The sequence below is a fragment of the Tursiops truncatus genome, chromosome 14 (assembly GCF_011762595.2).
Source record: "Tursiops truncatus isolate mTurTru1 chromosome 14, mTurTru1.mat.Y, whole genome shotgun sequence".
Taxonomy (NCBI): domain Eukaryota; kingdom Metazoa; phylum Chordata; class Mammalia; order Artiodactyla; family Delphinidae; genus Tursiops; species Tursiops truncatus.
In genome coordinates this window covers 38,672,079-38,694,182 of record NC_047047.1, presented here as the reverse complement: position 1 = coordinate 38,694,182, position 22,104 = coordinate 38,672,079, and positions in this window count along the sequence as shown.

The following is a 22,104-nucleotide window of genomic DNA, read 5'->3' as shown; positions in this document are numbered from 1 at the left end:
ATTTATGTTGAGGTATGTTCCTTCAGTACCCATTCTGTTGAAAGTTTTTATCATAAATGGATGTTGAATTCTGTCAAAAGTTTTTTCTGCATCTAATGAGATAATCATATGATTTTTATCATTCGTTTTGTTAATGTGGTGTATCACATTGGTTGATTTGCAGATATAGAACCATCCTTGCATTCCTGTAATAAATCCTATTTGATCATGGTGTATGATCCTTTTAACGTATTGTTGAATTAGGTTTGCTAATATTTTGTTGAGGGTTTTTGCATCTATATTCATCAGGGATACTGGCCTGTAATTTTCTTTTTTTGTAGTCTTTGATTTTGGTATCAGGGTAATGCTGGCCTTGTAGAATGAGTTCAGAAGCACTCCTTCCTCTTCAATTTTTTGGAATAGTTTGAGAAGTATAGGTATTAACTCTTCTTTGTATGTTTGGTAGAATTTACCTGTGAAGTCATCTACTCCTGCATTTTTTCTTGTTGGGAGGTTTTGATTACTGATTCAATTTCATTACTAGGATTGGTCTGTTCATATTTTCTATTTCTTCCTGATTCAGTCTTAGAAGATCACATGTTTCTAGGTACTTATCCATTTCTTCCAGTTTTTCCGATTTGTTGGCATATAATTGTTTATATATGATTATATATGTAGTTTCTAATGATTCTTTGTATTTCTGTGGTATTAGCTGCAACTTTTCCTTTTTCATTTCTGACTTATTAATTTGGGCCCTCTTTTCTTCTTGATGAGTCTGGCTAAAGGGTTTTCAATTTTGTTCATCTTTTCAAAGAACTAGCTCTTAGTCTCACTGATCTTTTCTATTGTTTTTTTAGTCTGTATTTCATTTCTTTCTACTCTGATCTTTTTTACTGCCTTCCTTCTGCTAACTTTGGGCTTTGTTTGTTCTTCCTTTCCTAGTTCCTTTAGGTGTAAAGTTAAGTTGTTTATTTGAGGGTCTTTTTCTTTACATTGTTTCTTTAGGTAGGCCTGTATCACTATGAACTTCCTTCTTAGAACTGCTTTTGCTGTGTCCCACAGATTTTGGAAAGTTGTGTTTCCATTTTCATTTATTTCAAGGAATCTTTTCTAATTTCTTCTTTGATTTCTCCATTGATCCATTGGTTGTTTTGTAACATGTTGTTTAGTCTCCATGTGACTGTGTTTTTTCCAGTTTTCTTCTTGTAATTGATTTCTAGTTTCACACTGTTGGTTGGAAAAGATGCTTGATATGATTTCAGTCTTCTTAAATTCATTGAGACTTATTTTTTGGCCTAACATGTGATCCATCTGGAGAATGATCCAAGTGCACTTGAAAAGAATGTTTATTCTGCAGTTTTTGGATAAAATGTTCTGTATATATCTATTAAGTTCTTCTGATCTAATGTGTCATTTAAATCCAATGTTTCCTTATTGATTTTCTGTCTAGATGATCTACCCATTTATGTAAATGGAGTACTAAAGTCCCCTACTATTGTTGTTTTACTGTCAATTTCTTCCTTCATGTGTATGTGCTTTATATTTATGTGCTTATATGTGCTTATATTTATGTGCATATATGTGCTTTATATTTTTAGATGCTCCTATGTCGGGTGCATAAATATTTGCAAATGTTATCTTGCATTGACCCCTTTATCATTATATAATGCCCTTCTTTTTCTCTTGTTACAGTCTATTTAGTCCAATATGAGTACTGCTATTCCAGTTTTCTTTTTGTTTCCATTTACATGGGATAGCCTTTTCCACCCTTCACTTTCAGTCTATGTGTGTCTTTAGATCTTAAGTGAGTTTCCTGTAGGCAGCATATATATGGGCCTTATTTTTCTATCCATTCAGGCACCATATGTCTTTTTTAAAACTTATTTATTTTTGGCTGTACTGGGTCTTTGCTGCTGCACGCAGGCTTTCTCTAGTTGTGGCAAGCGGGAGCTACTCTTTGTTGTGGTGCATGGGCTTCTCATTGCAGTGGCTTCTCTTGTTGCAGAGCATGGGCTCTAGGCATGCAGGCTTCAGTAGTTTTGGCACATGAGCTCAGTAGTTGTGGCTCATGGGCTCTAGAGCACAGGCTCAGTAGTTGTGGCGTACGGGCTTAGTTGCTCTGCGGCATGTGGCATCTTCCTGGACCAGGGCTCAAACCCGTGTCCCCTGCATTGGCAGTCAGATTCTTAACCACTGCACCACCAGGGAAGTCGCACCATATGTCTTTTGATTGCAGCATTTGGTCCATTCACATTTAAAGTGATTATTGATAGGTATTTACTTAATGACATTTTTAAAATTGTTTTCTGTTGTTTTTGCAGTTCTCTGTTCCTTTCTTCTTCTCTTGGTCTCTTTCCTTGTGGTTTGATAATTTTCTTTAGTGTTATGTTTGGGTTTCTTTCTCTTTATTTTTTCGTATATATTAAAGGTTTTTGGTTTGGGGTTGCCATGAGGTTCATATATATTGACATATATATGAGATATAAACCAGTTTAAGTCTGAATGCATTCTAAAAGCATTACATTTTTATTACCCCAAACAAAGTTTTTTTTTTTTTTTCGTATGCAGGCCTCTCACTGTTGTGGCCTCTCCCGTTGCGGAGCAACAGGCTCTGGACACGCAGGCTCAGCGGCCAGGGCTCACGGGCGCTGCCGTTCTGTGGCATGTGGGATCTTCCCGGACCAGGGCACGAACCCATGTCCCCTGCATCACCAGGCAGACTCTCAACCACTGCGCCACCAGGGAAGCCCCACACTAAGTTTTTGATATCACATTTTACTTCTTTTTATTTTGTGGATCCCTTAACTACTTATTGTAATTATAGTTGATTTTACTAATTTTGTCTTTTAACCTTTATACTAGCTTTTTAAGTGTCTGATTCACTGCTTTTATATATATATATTGGCCTTTACCAGTGAGATTTTTTCTTTCATATTTTTTTTTTTATTTCTAGTTGTGGCCTTTTCCTTTCTGCTTAAAGAAGACCCTTTAACATTTCTTGTAAGGCCAGTTTAGTGTTAACGAACTCCTTTAATTTTTACTTGTCTGTGAAACTCTTTACAGCCTCTTCAGTTTGAATGATAACCTAGACAGGTAGAGTATTCTTGGCTGTAATATTGTTGCTTTTCAGCACTTCAAATATATCCTGCCACTCCCTTTTGGCCTGAAAAGTTTCTACTGAAAAATAAACTGATAGTATTATGGGAGTTTCCTTGTATTTGAGTAGTTATTTTTCTCTTACTGCCTTTAAAATTCTCTCATTATCCTCAAATTTGGCATTTTAATTATGATCTGTCTTGGTGTAGATCTCTTTGTGTTCATATTGTTGGAAACACTCTGTGCTTCTTGGACCTAGATACTTGTTTCTTTCTCCAGGTTAGGGAAATTTTTAACCATTATTTCTTCAAATAAGTTTTCTACCCCTTTCTTTCTTTTCTCCCTCTGAGACCTCCTATAATGCAAATGCTAGTATACTTGATGTTACCCCAGAGGTCCCTTAAACTATACTCACTCTTTTAAATTCTTTTTTTCTTTTTGTTTTTCTGATTGGGTGATCTCCACTATTCTGTCTTCCACATCACTGACCCATTCTTCTGTATCATCTAATCTGCTGTTGACTGCTTCTAGTGTTTTTCATTTCAGTTATTGCATCCTTCAGCTCTGACTGATTCTTTCTTATATTTCCTAACTCTTTGTTGAAGATCTCACTGTGTTCCTCCGTTCTTCAGCCAAGTTCAGTGAACATCTTTATGACTATTACTTTGATCTCTTTATTAGGTAAACTACTTATCTCAGTTTCATTAGGCTTTTTTTGGGGGGGGTTATTTTGTTCTTTTGTTTGGAAAATATTTCTCTGCCTTCTCGTTTTGTTTGACTCTTTGTGACTGCATGTGCAAAGCAGTTTTGGCTGGCCAGCTGGAACTGGGGCAGTGATGGGCCAGGGGGGCTCCAGGGCTCAACACAATAGGGCAGCCCTGGCAGAACAGCTGGAATGGGACAGGGTGTCCCAGTGTGCACCACACTGGGGTTGCTCTCATGGGAGAACTAGAGTTGGTGTAGGTCAGGGGCATGCTGAGGCAGCTTTGACAGGCTGGCTAAAGTTCCTGCCCATGCTATCAAGGTGGAGGGGGAATGCAAAAAAATGGTGCTCTCCAGTGCCTCCAACCCTGAAGAGAGTTCCAGCAATTCCCCACCCATTTGGCAGATGCTTTAGGGTTATTAAATGGATTTCCTTCACATAATCTAGGTGCCTTTTAGACCAGTTTTTTCTCTGTGCTCCAGGGTGGCTGATTCCACATGCAGGCCCTCCTCAGTGATGTCCCTCGCTCTGCCGGCTGTCAATACCATGTCTCCATCTCTCCTATCCATCTCTATGTTGTCCCTCTATTGTTTCTTGTGCAGAAGGTCATGTCTATCAGCCCTCAGTTCTTCTTTAAGAGGAATTTCTGAATATATAGGTGAAATTCAGTAGGTCCATGGGAGGAAGTGACCTCAGGGTCTTCCCATGCTGCCATCTTGGACCAAATTACCACTTGTAAATAATCCAGAACTCAAAAAAGAAAGCATAAGGAAAATTAGAAAATATCTCTAACTGAATAATAAAGAAAACACAACATAACAAAATTTGTAGTCCTATATCTATTAAAGAAATTAAACTTGGACTTCCCTGATGGTGCAGTGGTTAAGAATCTGCCTGCCAGTGCAGGGAATATGGGTTCAATCCCTGGTCCAGGAAGATACCACATGCCGTGGATGAACTAAGCCTGTGAACCACAACTACTGAGCCTGTGCTCTAGAGCCCACAAGCCACAACTACTGAGCCTGCATACCACAACTACTGAAGCCCACAAGCCACAACTACTGAGCCTGCATACCACAACTACTGAAGCCCACATGCCTAGAGCCCATGCTCTGCAACAAGAGAAGTCACCACAATGAGAAGTCCACACACCACAATGAAGAGTAGCCCCTGATCACTGCAACTAGAGAAAGCCTGTGCACAGCAACAGAGACCCAATGCAGCCAAAAATAAATAAAATTTTTTAAAAGAAGAAATTAAACTTATAATATCATACCTACTAAAAAGGAAACCTCCAGGCTCAGATGGCCTCACCAATTAATTATGTAAACATTTAAGGAAGAATTAGTGCCAATTTTACACAAGCACTTTCAGAAATTAGAGAAGGAAACACTTCCCCACTTGTTATATGAAGCTCATATAACTCTTATATCAAAACCTGAAAAAGACATTACAAGAAAATACAAATATCCTTCATGAGCATAAATACAAAAATCTTTAAGCAAATATTAGCCAAAAATTTAGCTTTATATACACATAGAAAGATAGGAAGAGAAGGGAACTTCCTTAATCTGATAAACGGGATCTCCAGAAACCTACTGCTAATGTCATACTTATATCCACTCTTAGCACTTCTATTCAGTATTATATGAGAAGTCCTAGCCAGTACAATAAGGCAAGAAAAAAAATACAACACAAGAATATTAGAAAAGAAGTAAAACCATTGTTATCTGTAGACAATATGATTGCATAGGTGGAAAATCCTATGGTACGACAAAAGAATTAGTAGAATTAATACACGAGTTTAGGAAGGTCACAGGATACAAGGCCAATGTACAAAAAACAATTTAATTTCTATTAGTTCTATTGGAATAATTGGAAAATAACGAATAATTGGAAAATAATTTTTAAATTCCATTTACAGTATCAGAAACATTAAATATTGATAAATAAAACTATTTTAAAATGTGCAAGTGACAAAATTTTTGCAGAAAGAAATTAAAGAGATAAATAAATGGAAAGGTACTATGCTCATGAATTGGAAGACAAAATATTGTTAAATGTCCACTCTGTCTAAATGATCTATAGATTCAATGCCATTCCAATAAAAATTTTAGTAGACCTTTTTGAAAAATTCACAAGCTAAGTCTAAAAGTTATATGGGCATAGAATATCCAAAATATTTGAAAAAGAATAACAAATTTGGAGGACTTATATACTACATGATTTCAAGCCTTATCAGAAAGTTATAATTTGATATTGATGTAAAAATAGACAGATCAATAGAACATGATAATCTATTAATTAACATATATATATAGTTAATTGATTTCAACTTCTGTTACAAAGGAAAGTCTTTCTAACATATGGTGCTAGATCAGCTTGATATCTGTGTTAAAAACAAAGTGAACCTCAACACCTATCTCACTCTTTACACAACAATTAATTCAAGAAAGAGGGATCATAGTCCTAAATGTAAAAATTAGAGCTATATACCTTCTGGAAGAGAACATAGAATATCTTTGTGATCCTGGGATAGGCAAAGATCTTTTAGGATGGTTGCAAAAAGCACTAACCAATACAAAATAAACTCATGTATTAGAATTAGTCTAGGGAGGAATACCCTGGTGGTCCAATGGTTAGGACTCCACACTTTCACTGCTGAGGGTGCGGGTTCAATCCCTGGTCAGAGAACTAAGCTGCAAAGCATGGCCCAAAAAAAAAAATTAGTCTGGGGAAGATTTTATTCTCCAAAAATGGCTACAGCAGTCCCACATGCTCTTCCAAAACTTTGTCACTCCCCTACCAAGAAGCTGAGTTGATTAACCCTTCCCTGAAACCTGGGTGAGCTTGTAGCTGCTTGATTCCTAAAGTAGAAGTGATGATATATGACTTCTGAAACTAGGTCAGAAAAAGAAAACAGCTGCCATCTCTCTCTTTCCTCTCTCTCTTTCTGGAGGTGCTCTCACCCTTGGAACCCAGCCACATGGAGAGGTCATAGTATTTATTCCTGCCAACAGTCCCATCTAAGATCTAAGCTGACAGTATCAATGGCCAGACATGTGAGTAATCAAGCCTTCAGATGACTTCAAGTCCCACTCTTTAAGCCACCTCAGCTGACACCTAAGGGAGCAGAGACAAGCTATCCCTACTGAGTCTTACCAAAATTATAGATTCATGAGCAAAATAAATGCTGTCATTATTTTAAGTTAAAAAAAAAATTGGGGGATAGCTTATTATGTAATAATAGTATCTGGAGCATTCTGAAAATAAGAATAATTCTGTGATCAGAAGACACCATAAAGAAAATAAATAGGCTATCCACAGACTGGGAAAAAACATTTATAATACATATATTCAACAGAGGATGTGTATCCAGCATACATAGAGAATACCTACAAATCAAGCTTTTAAAAACTAACAGCCCTATTTTTTTTAAAATAGGCAAAATAAAATCTCACAAAATAAGATATGGCAAATTAAACATGAAAAGTTGCTCAACATCATCTTTAAGTGCAAATTAAAACCATAATTTCACACCTACTAGCACAATTAAAATAAAAACCCTAGCAATGCCAAATATTGGAGACAATGTGGAGCAACATTTGGAGCATGTATAAAATAGTACAATCCCTTTGCAGACCTGTTTGGCTGTTTCTTATAAAGTTAAATACACATCTATCCTATGGTGCAGCATTTCACTACTAGGTATTTACACAAAAGAAATAAAAACACACTTCAACAAAAAGACTTATACAAGAATGTTAATAACAGCTTTATTCATAATAGTAAAAAACTGGAAACAGCCCAAATATCCATCTATAGGAGAATAGAAAAATTAATTGTGGCACATCCATACAATGGAATATAAATCAACAGCATAAAGAATGAACAGAAATTTATATGCATGCAACACCATGGATAAATCTTGAAATCATTCTTTTAAGAGGAAAAAGCCAGACACAAAAGAGTACATATTTATTGTTCCAGTTAGATGAAGTTAAAACTAAAGTAAAATGATAAAAATTAGAAAGTGGTTTCCTCTGGGGACAAGGAAATTGACTCTAAAGGGATACAAGAGCAATTTCTGAGATGTTCTATATCTTTTTTGATTACATAGGCATACACAATTGTCGATACTCATTGAACGGAATACTAAAGATCTGTGTACTTTACTGAGTATAAATTATACTCAATCAAAAATCAGAAAGAAATGTTTCCCTAAACTCTGTGACACATTGATGCTCAAGCAGCCCTCTGTAAGACCCCCTCTAACAAATGCCTCTTACAAAGAAGAGGAACATTCCCCTGTCCAACTCCCTCCCCACACTTTACCACAGACCAACAACCTCCAATACAGCAGCATATTGGAGCACAGAGGCACTGAGCAGGACATGGGAAGAGCAGAAAGACATAACAAATATCTAGGGTCCATCAGCAGTTACAAACTTTTTTATACACAATACCTCTTAGAGTGTCCCAGGAGTACTAGTGTTAAGTAGGAAATTTTGCAGGAAGACCCAAGGTCATGAGTTACACAGGTAGGAATAATGAGCCAATCAAATGTGTGATTTTATTCATACCCACAGGCTGGTGGGTCAGGTTACACCAGAGACCTGAAAATTCTCACTCACTCCAATGAGACTGCTTGACTTACTGTACTTCCCAAGCCACCACTTTCTCCCACCTAACTTACTATACTACCTCTTCCACCCAATGGATGAGTTCTAAAACTCATTCCTGCCAGGTCTGGCACATATACATACTATTATTTTTCAAATATGTTATTTCCCAAAATGTATGTAGACACTGATTATCCAAATACAAATTCACCTAAAGGTATTACTGAGTTCACTGTATCTTCTCAAACAGTAAATGTCAAAAGCAGAACTCCTATTGAGAGTTAATTATTTTTAATAAATAATTTTGAGGGTTTCTTATACCTGAACAGATACTTAGAGAGACCTGGATTCAAATTCTGGCTTTGCAACTTCCTAGTCATGTGACACTGGGAAAGTTACTTCATCTCTCTGACTTTCCATTTCTCATCTGAAGAGATAGGGATAATGATAGGGTCATTGGGGGATTAAATAATGATACTGAAGTTTTAACACAGTGTATGACACATAGTAGGTGCTCAGTAAATATCAGCATTATTCAACAGAAACTGTAAGGTATGCTAAAAAAAAAAAATGTCCAGGACTTGGAGTCAAAAGACATAATTCTGCTCCCATGTCCCCACTTCTCTCTCTGGTTTGAGCATGTTCCTTTAAATCTCCGAACCTCTAAACACTTACATGCAAAAAGAGAATGTTGAGTCTAGTTGTATTAGCGATGTCCCACCACCATTGAGCAACTTTTTCTAAGTTGCTGGGAAGAAGATGCCCAAGATGTGAATGTTTATCCCACCATCAACACAATCCAAATTGCAGCAAAGTGCCAATGAACAGCAGGGCTGGGGTAAACATGGCTGCCACTCCCTGCCAGTGGTGAAATGACCCAGGAAAACAGCTGGTAAACAGAGAGCTTGGAGTGTTCAGCTAAGAATGATCTCCTCCCTCAGGACTGGCAAATGAGCTAAATCCAAGCAAAGAGGACCTTATGGATAGGAGAGGAAAAGGTCTTTCCAGTGTGTCTGACTTTTTCCATTCCCATTACTGCCACCTAAGTCACGCCTTCAGTGTCCTGCCTTGAGACTGAGAAGGCTTCCTCACCAATCACCCTGCTTCAGGTAATCCTTCCCCATTCTATCCTAAATAGCACAGCCAGACCTGTCTTTCCAATGCACAGCATCAACATGCTCTCTCATGGGCAAAGTCCTTCAGTGGTGACCATCAACACTGGACTCATGCTCTTCCCCCCCTCAAGAATGAATACTCTCTAAATTCTACTGATCCTTGAAGGTCCAGCTCAATTCCTACTGCTTCCAGGAAGCTTCTCCTCATGGATTCTTGGATGAAGTAGAGAGTACTCACTTATTAGAGAATCTCAAAAATAAGCACATGCCCATAAATCTTTATTGGTTCCCTCTTATTTACTTTTTACTGAATTTTTATAAATTTTTACTGAATTTTAATAAAAACACCTCAGACTGACACTCAGTACAGTCCACAACATTAGCCCAACCCAAATTTCCATCCCACTATTCCACCACACATGGGCTATTCTCTAGCCAATCCTGAGAATTCCTGAACTCATGAATTCACATTCTCCCTCCCTGGTATTCCTGCCCTCGGACTGTCAAAATGGGATCCATCCTTGGTTATTTCAAATACTATATTAACTCTGCTGCTTTTCCTGATTTCATCCTCCTTCCAAGCCCCTTAGCACCTTGTTTATTCCCCTGGGACTCAAAATCTTCTTGCATTTCAATTAAAGGTGCACTTTGGGAGCATAAGATCATTAAGGACAGATGCCTCTTTGTGCATTGTGATCCCTGGATTAGCACTGTCCATGCATGTCATGGGACTTAGGAATTATCAGGTGAGGGACACTGGAACGTCTATGCCTTGGTAGTTGTACGAGACATGCCAGCATTGAGCGGGAAGTCAGATAAAATGGCACGTAGAGTCCCTTCCAGTTCTAATCTTCCAGGAGCCCTAGAAGGCTCTAGGAGACCCCCTGAGCTCTGCTTTTTCTGAATTCCTTTGGCCACCAGTCACTCAATTCAGCATGTGACTGATTGGTTTTGGTGTTGTCGTTTACACCTAATTTTTTGCAAAGATAATACATTCACATAGTCCAAAATATTTTTTATAATCAAAAGGTACAAAGGACAACACCTTACCCCCCCCTCCTGTCAGGTGACTGCTCATTAAGCACTTTTATTAGCTTTTTGTATCCTTCCAGATTTTCTTTATGCAAATGTAAATATATGTTCTTCTATTTTATAACACAAACAGGAGCTTGCATTTAGGTGTTTTTGCAATTAATTTGGGAGTTAAATTTGCCTTGCCAGCTGCAGTGAAACTGCTGTGTGAGGTGTATACCTTAAAGCTCCACCATGCTGTACTATGACTAGCTCAAGGCTGGGCACACACAAATGTTTAAATAAGTGCTTCTTGGTTGGCTGCCCTTCCACAACTTTCTCTGCCCTGCCTGGAGCTGAGAGCACGTGCCCCACCTACAACTCCAACGTGTGAAGAGAGGCCCTGCATTCTCACTTCCTCTGACACATTTTTAGAGAATGGTCTGAGCCTCAGGGGGGGTCAGTGCAAGTTTTATTCTGTGGTATGCCAAGCCTCCTTCCACCTTGCAATTTGGTGGAAGAGAAAGCACAATTGCCTGGGAGTCAGGAGACTTGGAGTCAGCTGCAACTGTATCCCCAAGTGGCTGCACAACTCTGGACAAGTCATCTGTCCTCTCCGGGCCTCACTCTTCGAAGAGGCTTCCAGCATCAGGGCAGTCCTTGGCCAGGGTCTTCCAGCCTTGGCTCTGCAGATGTCATGTGCTGTGGGCATAAGGGCATGTTTGCACCCAGGAGTTCATGGGAGGCACCTGGGGCATTTCCCCTGGACCTGTGTCTGCTGATTCTGGCCATGATGACACAGCCCTTGCTGCAGTCACAAGACAGTGAGTGAGCATCTCAGGGAACAGTTTCCTCCCCGGGACCACAGGCAGCTGTATACCCAAAGACTGAACTTTCCCTGATAAGTCAAGAATGGCCTAAGCAAGGGTTCCACAGTTGTCCACATATGGACCCCAAGAAGCCTACGGGCACATCTGAGGAGGCCAAGCTACCCATCCATGGAGCCTTCAAGGCCAGCACCCTTCTTACCCGCAACCTCCGAGCAGGTGGCACTAGAATGGGGAACTGTGTGGTTCCCGAGAGCCTGGCTGGGGAATTCCTCTCGATTTCTCTCTGCTCCACTGCCCTCCCCACCTGCCTCCATCTGCCTTTAGGGACAGGAGAGAGCTGACCTGGAAGGGACCTCCAAAGCCATCTGGTCCACCCTCTCAGTCTACAGATTCAGAAACTGAGTCTAGAGAGAGGAACTCACTCACCCAGGGCAAACAGCTGCCTGAGGGGGAACAGTCATCAATGATAAGCCACCCAACCTGTCTCAGGAAAGCCAGCAGGGGCTCTCTCCTTCCGGAGGCCTTGTCCACATGTCCGCAGTGAGGCAGGTGCCACACCAAGGCTCTCCTCTCAGGGAACAGGGTGAGAAAGTGTCTCAGAGGATGCAGCCAGACAGATACTCCCCATGGTTTCCTGTTCTGGCGGGAACCCCGGTTGGTTGATTTGGTTCTCTGCACCAGTGGCGAAGGCCAACTACCTGCCTGCCTGCCTCTGGGGGCACAATGTTGGTTATAAACTTATCATGACTGTCATGAGCAGAACAGGAAGGAGGAGAGTGAAGTGGCAGTGTCTTCTTCAGCTGACCAGCATTCAGACTGAAATTGGGACTCAGGCCTCAACTCAGACCAAAAAGCTATCCCTAGGAGCCCTGTTCCCTACAGGGCTAGAGATCCTCAGGGCTTCTGGAATCTCCTCCTTCTACTGAGTTATACCCACTTCTCTCTGCCTGTCTAAACTCCTCTCTCTCCTTTGAAAAGCAGCTCAGGGCTGCCTCTTCCTTGAAGCCTTCCCTGACTATACTCCCCCATCCCGACCCCCCACCCCCTGCCCCTCCCACGCCCCCCCCACACACACACACACTCAAGGTCTCCATCCTCTGAACTGGGTACCCATGACGTGTCCTGGGCTGCTCTTTAGAATGCACATACATCTGCAATCATCTGACCAAAGACTCTGAGTGTCCTCCACAGCCCCTAGCCCAGCAGAACACATAAAAAAGTGTACCATAGTGACTTGCTGGTCAACTGATTCCAGTTCCTCCCACTGAAGGAAAGGGAAACCAACATGTGTGCCCCACACCAGCACCCCAGGAGGTTCTGCCGAAAGTTCATGGCAAGTTGCCTCCAGGGTGCGACGACCAGAAGTCAACCGGTGTTGACAGGCTCCACACTAACTCACAGGCCAGCTGCAGTGTGGCAGACCAGGACCGGTAAGTCCCACCTTCCAGCCTCCTTCCAGACATTGCAACACACACACGCGCGCGCGCGCGCGCGCGATGTCCTTGCATTTTGCGTCCTTTGCTACCCCTCAAGTCTCATTTCACCCAATTCCTCCTGTGGATAAGTTAAGACTGGTGTGGTCACGGGGCTCATAGGGACTTGCGTATAAGTCACGCCCCGGTCTCTGTGCATTACCCACCACCCAACTCTCCCCCAGGACTCCTTCCAGCTCTAGGAAAAACCAGTGAGAGCACTTCTCCATACTTGCTCTGACAGGGCTCAGACAAGTAAAACCAGAAATGGAGAAATGGCAGCAGTAAAAGCAAACACCACCGCAGAGCTGGACCTCACGCAGGTCCCTGCCGACAGTTAGAAGGACCCTACGATTTCCAGACTGCTCCAGGCAGTCATAATCTGGGGAAGACCTTAATGCTTGATTTCTCTTTTCCTGCGATTTGTAGCTTGTGGCACTCAAAATCCTTGAGTCCCAAACAGTGTTCTTCCCCTTTAGGCAAAGTTTCTGGGCCAGGCAACAGTGGCTCTCTCCAGCCCGGCCCCGGCTGGCCCCAGCCTAAGGCTGAAGAAACCTCCTCAGCGAAAGCTAAGGGTGTCATGGTGACATTAATTCAGCCACATTCCACATGTATAATATTCCTGAGGAGTAGTTAGGCCTGTAAATCCATTATTTATGATGCAGAATTGCCCATGCAATGCAATGCAGGTATGTTAGTATTGCTGTGAGAAACAACTTTTCAACGTCCTTGTTTTGAGAGGTACAAATTTTACAACTTCAGCAATGCGTCACCAAACACTGCTTACATAGCTACTTCCATACCTGGTTCAAAGTGGCTGCTTATATTCAAATATAGAATTTCCCCTACCTGAATATACCGAACAAATTAAAAATGGTTCATGATTTGCATCCAAGTTCTGGGTTTCTTACCATTGCCCTCGTTTCCTTTGTAGCATTGAAATCAGACCTTAACTGTGCTTGTGAAACAAAAACACGGAGGCCATTTCCATTGCAGAACAGAAAGTCATAGACAAGCACCTGCATATCTTTCTTTGTTGGTTGGGGGTGGGGTGAGGAGGGAGAAGGAAGAGGGACACTTCATCTCCACCTCTCAACTTCAAGCCAGAGACTGGGGGTTCAACCTCTGTGTGTCCAGGGCACCCACACACCTTTTCTGGGCTGTGATTGTCTGCTCTTGAAAACAGCTATACTACCAGTATGCTTTAGCACTGACAGAAGAGAAGAGCTAATCAAAGTGACTAAGGCAAATATACCAGATTATCACAAGCCCTAGTCCCTTTCTGACTTGCAGCTGATCTGGAAACATACTTCATCACCTTCCAGTGCCATGTTCCATGGAGGTGAGAATTTTAAGTTCAAACCTCTTCCAGGTCATTATGAAGATTCATGTGTCAAGGCAGAAGAAATGAATATGTTTTAGCAATTTATTAGTTTTATTTGTAATTTTAAAACATTTAGTCATGGGACAGGTAGGCTTCTGTTTTTACTCTAATCCTGCTCTTTTCTTGGCAATAGGCTGGCTTGCCATTTTCCAACACACATCCTTCGCTTCAGTCGGAACCACAATCCCACCGACACACTGCCTCATCCTTAAACTACACCAGCTCCTCCCCCAGCACTGTTCTTCTCCAACCCTCACCAGGACTGCTCCCCACCCCATCCCTTCCAAATCCTTCCAAGCTTCCTGCAGCCCATCTGAAGCCTCTGCTGAAACCTTCTGTCACTCACAGACCTCCCTTCTCCCTGCACCCCGGTACTGCTCCCAGCTATACCACCAGACTTGCCCTATGTAAAGTCTATTTGAATCACCTGATGACTTGTACCGCTTGTCTCTCTTCCCTTGCAGACCTCCAGGAGGGCCCTAATCTTACGTGCTTCTGCACTGCAAACAATCCCTAACACAATGTTGAATTGAAAGTTGACACTCAATAAATACTTGCTCTTTTTTGGGAGGAAAAGTTGGCAGATGTAATCAAAATTTTAAATGTTCTTGGACTCTAACCTAGCATCCTGACTTCCAGGCATCTAACCCGCAGAAATACTTGGAAAAGAGCTTAGAACAGGACCCTGCCCATAGTAAGCATACTATTCAGAATTAATGGTAGCTAGCTGTTGCTGCTGCTACTGTTGTTAGAATGTTCCCTGCAATATTGTTTATAATAGCAAAAATCTGGAAAGAAAACAAATGGCCAGCAATAAGAGAATCATTAAATAATTGGTGGTACGTCAATTAGATTCTATGCAGATTTTTAAAAGAATGATTTTATTTTTTTAAGAACTAAATACATAATTTTGTGTATGTATATTATACACATTCAGGGAGGCAGCATAAACTCATAATTAAGAGCATAGATTCAGGACTCAGACTGCTTGAGTATCAATCCTGGCTTCATCGCCTACTACCTATGTGAACTTAAGCAAATTATTTAACTTCTCTGTGCCTCAGTTTCCTTAACTGTCAAATGAAGAAAATAATAATACCTGCCTCATAGGACTAATGTATGGACTGAATGAGTTCCTATGGGTAAAGCACTAGAAAAGTATCTGGCACATATTAAAAGTTAGTTGTCATCAGTATTATTATCTGCAAAAAAGACAAAAGATAAATACCAAACTGTTAACAGTAGTTTCCTCTGGAGAGAGATACTGGAGAAAAGGAAATGTTCTGGTTTTTGGGTTTTTTTTTTTTTAACCACAAGCAGGTATAGCTTACATAATATAAAGATGCAACCTACTTGCTAATAGGTTGCAGGTTTGACTCATAAGGACAACTGCTACCTGAGATGCAGTGTGAGATGTCAGGATGCAGGACCACAAGCCACGGCTTCCTCATTTCTAAATCCTGATTCTAACTCCAACCCACAGCCAGAAAATAAAAAATAAAAGATGTTATCACCAGCTGCTGCCCCACACACACACTCTGCAACCCCACAACGTGCTAAAAAATTGAGAACATCTGTTTGGGGGGAAAAAGCACCAATTACTATTTTGAACGGGAAGAAAGGGAACAAGTAAATTTGGCAACCAATATATTTTTACTCATACGTTTTGAATGCCAAGGTAGGATCTAGTGCTGCTTTAATAATCATCTTCCTGTGATAAAAGGTGACTCTAAGTACTACCTAGGACCACACCCTCCATGTCGCAAAACCCTCCTCTCTTCCTAGACACCTTCCCAGCCACCCCCAGTCTGCAGCATCGTCTACCTCGCGCTACGTGGAACCATGCTTTGGCCCCTGCCTCTAGGAAGCTCTGGCTCTGGTGACCCACGTTGTGATATGACACGTGCGCCACCCAAGGCCCAAGAACACTGAGAACAGAAGCCCTCTACCTTGGGCTTCATTCTTCTCCACCACTTCCCAGCACATCCCCTCCTACCAGCCACACCACAAATCTAAACTCCTTGACCCCACCTCAAGGCCTCGCCCAGCCTAGCCCCGGGGCTGTTTCAGCCCTGTCTCCGGCAATTCCACGATCCCCTCTCCTTCTGGGGGTGCAGTCAAGCTGGCCAAGTCCCTGCCCTCCAGCTTGACCTTTTGCTTTGCACTTCTTTCTTCTGTGGAGGCTGCTCCTCTCATATTCACCATCTTTGTGCTACTGTCAGCATCTCCTCCCTTGCTCTTCATGTAACCACTTCCCACTACCCTTCAGACCAACTTAACAACACCCCGCATCCTGGCCCCTGACCAGTGCATAACGACCTCTCTGCCCTCTCCACTCTGCACCCTCATCTTGTGCTCAGCAAATAACCCAAATCACACAGGCTACCCTCTGAATGGGTAGAGCCTGTCTCCTTAACCAGACTGCAAATTCCTGGAAGACAGGACACCTGCCAAGGTTCTTTTCCTTTCTCATATTGGGCATGGGAAGAGCAGTGTAGAGGGAAGGCTGGGAATTGGAAGAAAGGGAGGTGGAACTCTTCCCCCAAAAAGCTGAAGTGGAGTTTCATTTAGTAGCGAAATCTCCATTGACAGCTTGCTAACTTCTCATGGCAACCTTTTCTTATTTGTCTTTTTGTTCACTTAGAAAGCTAGGAAAGAAAAAAAATTGTTAAAAATTAAATCCAAAACTTTCAGCTCTGATAAGATGAATTTCCTCAAACGCCAATAATTCCACATGGCTTGTCTAAAATTAGAGAGAGAGAGAGAAGTGACCAGGATTTTTAATGGATTGGCTTCCAGAGTAGATGCAAGATAGTCAAGTTTTATTTAAATGACTTTCTTAGGAAATTGGAGCAGCAGGCAATGCATCAGATGCCAGAAGTCCATTTAAATATTATACTAAGGGAAGGGAATTCATTTGGTCAAGCTGCTAAAATGAACAGGCAGGGACAGAAATGCCCTGGAGAAGTGCTGGGTGTTTCATCTTGAATCCATTTGTAAAATAAACACATTTATTTACCAAGTTTAGCACTTTGACTACTTCCTGGAATCAGTGTTTGCACAAATCCAGGCTGAGATGGCCAACTGGAATTAAAAAGTGACCAAGACTACAAAATTAATTTGACACTCCTCAATTTTCTTGTTTAAAAACACAAGACAAAATCCTAATCAAATTGGAAGTTTATACAGTTATTTCAGTCTACAGCTTGGAAATTGCCACAGCGCACTGGCAAACGGCCACCCTTAGCGCCTCCAGCCCCAATGTGCTTGTGATGATGGTCCAAACTACAGCTGTTTATGAGCTTAAAATGCAAACATACTAACTCCTTTCTTCTGTAGGAAGAACTTGCATTCCCACTGACACCTACCGCTGCCTTACAGATGGGCCTAGCCCTGAGATTTCAAACATACTATAGGAAACACACTGACACACACACACCCTGCCCAGGGCCCACACTGCCCAGACACTTAAAATTACTTCTCCAGTAGGATCCCAGGAAAAGGTTCTGTTTAGCTACCACCTGCACATGGCCAGGTTATGACTGGTTTGACAACCTATAGCCTCTCCGGTTCTGCAGGGGTCCTTGGGGTAACTCTGCCCTCTGCCGAGTTAATGACTCCTTTTGGACTTTGGATCAGGTGTTTGGTATCCTGAGTTTCCTGTATCCAGCAGAGGCAGGAAGACCACACAGTATCAGACTTAACATCCCACAAGATGAGGTGTGGTACAGCAGACCTACTCTACTGTGCTGGCAACTGGGGCTGGAGGGTGAGGTGGTTGTTTACTGGCTCAGTAGCGCACCAGCCAGTTTCATTACTGCACTCCTCCCCTCCTTGCCCCTGAGTAACGGAACTCCTGCAGGGAGGCCTGGCTCTTCCCCGTAGCTCTCAAAGATTTCAGAAGCCCCTTCTTCCCTGGCAAACTTTTTCAGCAATAGCCTGCCCTGCTCTCCCCATATTGTCAACAGTTCATAGCTGAAGCCTCAGCGGAATATCCCATCCAATTTCCCATAAAATGGGACATGAAAATAAACACACATATTGTATGTTGGTTTACATTTCCTGCACAGACCCAGCAGGGGCAACAGGAAAGACATTAAGGAAACTATTTCTAAAGCAATGGGCTACATTTTAGCAAGAATACTCTCACTGACCCTAAAAAGGAAGCCATTAAGATGGCTAAAATCCCATATAATTCTTCAAAAACGTTCTTGAACATTCCCATTTTAATTTCCAAAGTCAATATGGTTTGCTAGTGCCCCATGCTCTATGACAACAATTCATATTGACGGGGAGGGAAGTATGAACATTTTTCTATTGAATGGAAAATTTGGTTATTTTTAAGGACATTATTCCAAGAGAGAAAAAGGTCTTAAGTCCATAGCACCTGACAGAATATTGTTTTGTTCCTAGAAGGCTGGTTTCTCTTGACATCTCTGCCCTTATTTAAAAAGCATATCACAGTTGTCACCTTTATATTTTCAGTCACGCGATTTCAAACCCCAAAACAGAATGTTGCCATTTATTTTTCTTCTGAAGAAAAGGAACCCTGCTTGCATGCACGCTCAATGCCCCAAATCCAAGAGAACATTCCCGTCGCACCTCTCTAGTTCAGAGCACATGGCAAGTCTGAGTTAGTGAGATGTCTGAACTAGAGAACAGAGAAGGCTATTTTATTTCTTTCAGGTGAACTCACTAGTAATAATCACTTGCCATTAGCACATTAAAATTGTATGTAAGTGGTGTGCTGAAGTGCTAGAAAAGTTTGTTCTCAGGCAGATAAACGGTCTCTCCTGTAGTCTTGTTCCCACTGCTAATCTGGTCAGCAAAGCCTTTCCTCGTGGATCGTGTGAGCATTAGCACCAGGTGCCCTGCCAGGGAAGCACCACACAATCCAAAGCCGCCTTGAGAACACAATGCATTTTCCACCACAACGGAGCCATTTTACCACACCTAAGAGCCTGAAAAATAAACAAAAAATAAAGGCGTGTGTCAGATCACCGCCTCTCTCAGCAGGGGCCTTCTTATGGTGGGGGACAAAATGGCAGTCCCACACTCCAGCCATCAGGAGAAACCTGACAGCTCCTTCCATTGAACTTTCCTCCATATCCTGCTCCTCACTAGCCGGCCTTGGTGCCCTAATTCTTCCCCTTCTCCCACTCCCAAGCTTCTCCCTGTGAGGAGAGAAGGGTGAAAAAGTGTGGAGTGTCTGGGTCCGGTGCTTTTTCCGGTCTCATCTACTCATACTCCTCTCCTAGTATTCCTGTGCCACTGAACCTGGGATTATTACTTTTGTGGGTTGGCGAAGGTGGGCGTCTTAGATCCATGCTAGCCTTAAGGAGCAATGTCCTCTTCACTGGCTCTTCCTTGAAGACCTGCACTTTGTCTCACCTCAAGAGGCAAAACTGAAAGACTCAGCTCAGGGTGTGGGGCTACAGGACTAAAGGGATCACTAGACCGCTTTGGAGCCAGGCCCTCAGCCAGAAGGGCTAAAGGAGCCCTGTGACCCATGCTAGTGCAGATTTCAGCAGGAACAGAAGTTTCACACCAGGGCATGGGACCAAAGCCATGATGAAATCAATAGGATGCCTTTGCCAAGAGTGCCCACTCTGCATATCTCCCTTAAGTCTGATCTAAGAGTTGACGTTTAGGACCTGGTTAAATAGCTTTCCAACTCATCACAACTGGCTGAACGAGCAGATAAATGGAAATTTGGAACATAAGAAGCTGAGATAATCCACACACAAATGTCATGTCCCCAGATGACTGTGGGTTGAATATATGCACAGCAAGACATTTTCATAAACCAAGAAGAGATTAAATTGCCCAAAGTCTTTCACCCTTCTTACACTTGCCTATAACACAGCTGCTAATATCTAGTACCATTATTAGGGGTTATTGAATTGACGTTATATATACAATAAGATTCACGCTCCAAAGATATTAAGATCCACTGTCAGACAAATCAGTCTTTCTCAGCTCTGATAAGAAGCCCAGTTGGGTGATTGGCTCAAGGGTCATGCAACTTCCAACCCCTCATACCGAGAACAGTGAAATCACACTTCTGGGGGCCCAACATAGAGGATAACATAGAGAATCTAAAGCAGAAGTTTGAAGTTTCCTTATTTTAAAATTAATGCAAATTTTGTATTCAACTTTATAATGTAATAATAATCTTTCCATTAATTAACAATTCCTCAAAAATCCTTCAATAAAATAAATGCTCTGGGGAAATTGCCACGTTTATCCTACAGCCCCAAGGTTTGGCCAGCATACCACCACCTCACCCCACATACCCCAGCTTGAAAAGAAAAGCAACGAGGGAACCAAAGCAGAATTCTGAATCTTGGAAAGAGAAGTGAAAACAATGCTTACCAAAGTAGGGGGAGACTGATTATATTTTTTCCATAACCATTTTCCATAGCCACTGCTAGAAAATGATTAAAGTATTATGCTGGCTTGTCATGAGGTTTCACACTAAACTGTGTTCATTGAAAAGTTTTCTCCCCTAGGGACCATCAGGACTTGGCTTAGGAACAGCCTCTGAGAACACCTTGAGAACTTCAGACATATAGGCCAAACTCCTTAATCCCTTAATACACCTAAATTCTGATGAAGTCACTGAAGGTGTCAGAGCAAGACGCAAAATCCTCGAGAGACTATCACCAATTTAGCATTTCCAGTTCAGGTGGAGACATTAATTCCACTTATCAAAGAGAAGTACAGAAAGGCATTCATTATGAAAAGCAGAAACCCGAAATGAAGAATATTGTGGGTTGGTCTCAGCTGGGTTTCCCTGAATTTATTACCTTGGAAAGTTCAACACAGATCTAAGTCTTCCACCCGAGACGGTAGCTAGTGGGAAGCAGCATCTGGGAGCAAATCACCAGGATCATGGTGGCCTCCTCACTGGGTACCAGCTGTGCAAACCCCCCAACGTGAAGGAAGGAAGAAGCAGCAGCTGGGGAAGAAGGTTAAGGAAATTGTGTGTTTAAAGGCAAGACCATTTTAAATTTTAATATTATTCCTATATAATTTGATATATGATCGGATGAGATCGGGAGGAAAAGATTGAGACATACGGGAGAAAGAGGAAGTAAGGAGATCAGGGTGAAGGAGTAGGGAATAGTAGGAATGATACAAAGGCCAGAAGACAGAGAACAGAAAACAAAAGAGGCCAGATGGTGGGAATGGAGAAGAACAGCCACCAAAATCCTGTCCTCTGGAGGCATGCTTGTGCCATTTGGAGGAATAACTTTAATTTGTTTTGTCTTTTTCTTACTGTTTCAGAACATCGGTGGCTTAGACAGACAAACTTCTCATTTGCAAGGAGGAAAAGAGATCTCGCCTTCAACTCAACATAACTTAAATTTGGCTCTGACTTTAAAAGTTAACCAGTTTTGGAAAAAAAATTAACCTAAGCCTGAAGCTTCAGAAAATGGACCTTAAATTTTACCTGTAGTTAAATCCACCTTCTTGCAATGAAACAGTAATTAATATATTTCCATCTTCCTTCATGATTAAATTCAGGAGAAGAGTCTACAAAAGCATGATTATACCTAGGGAAAGTTACAGTCAATAGATTTACTGACTAGAATTAGGGGCACTGTTTTCTCTATTTCACCCCGAAGTCAGACATCAAAGTAACCTCTCTCTCTCTCTCTCTCTCTCTCTCTCTCTCTCTCTCACACACACACACACACACACACACACACACACACACACGAGCACGTATACACTCCACCTCACTCTCCCTCACTCTGAATGTATTCCTGCTGATAGAGAATCCCAAAGTCTCGTTCCCATGCTCCACCGTCTTTTTTCCTTATAAGCTTAGAGTCATGTATGCGGCATATCAATTCAGTTCTCACTTGTCAGGTCAAGAACAGGGC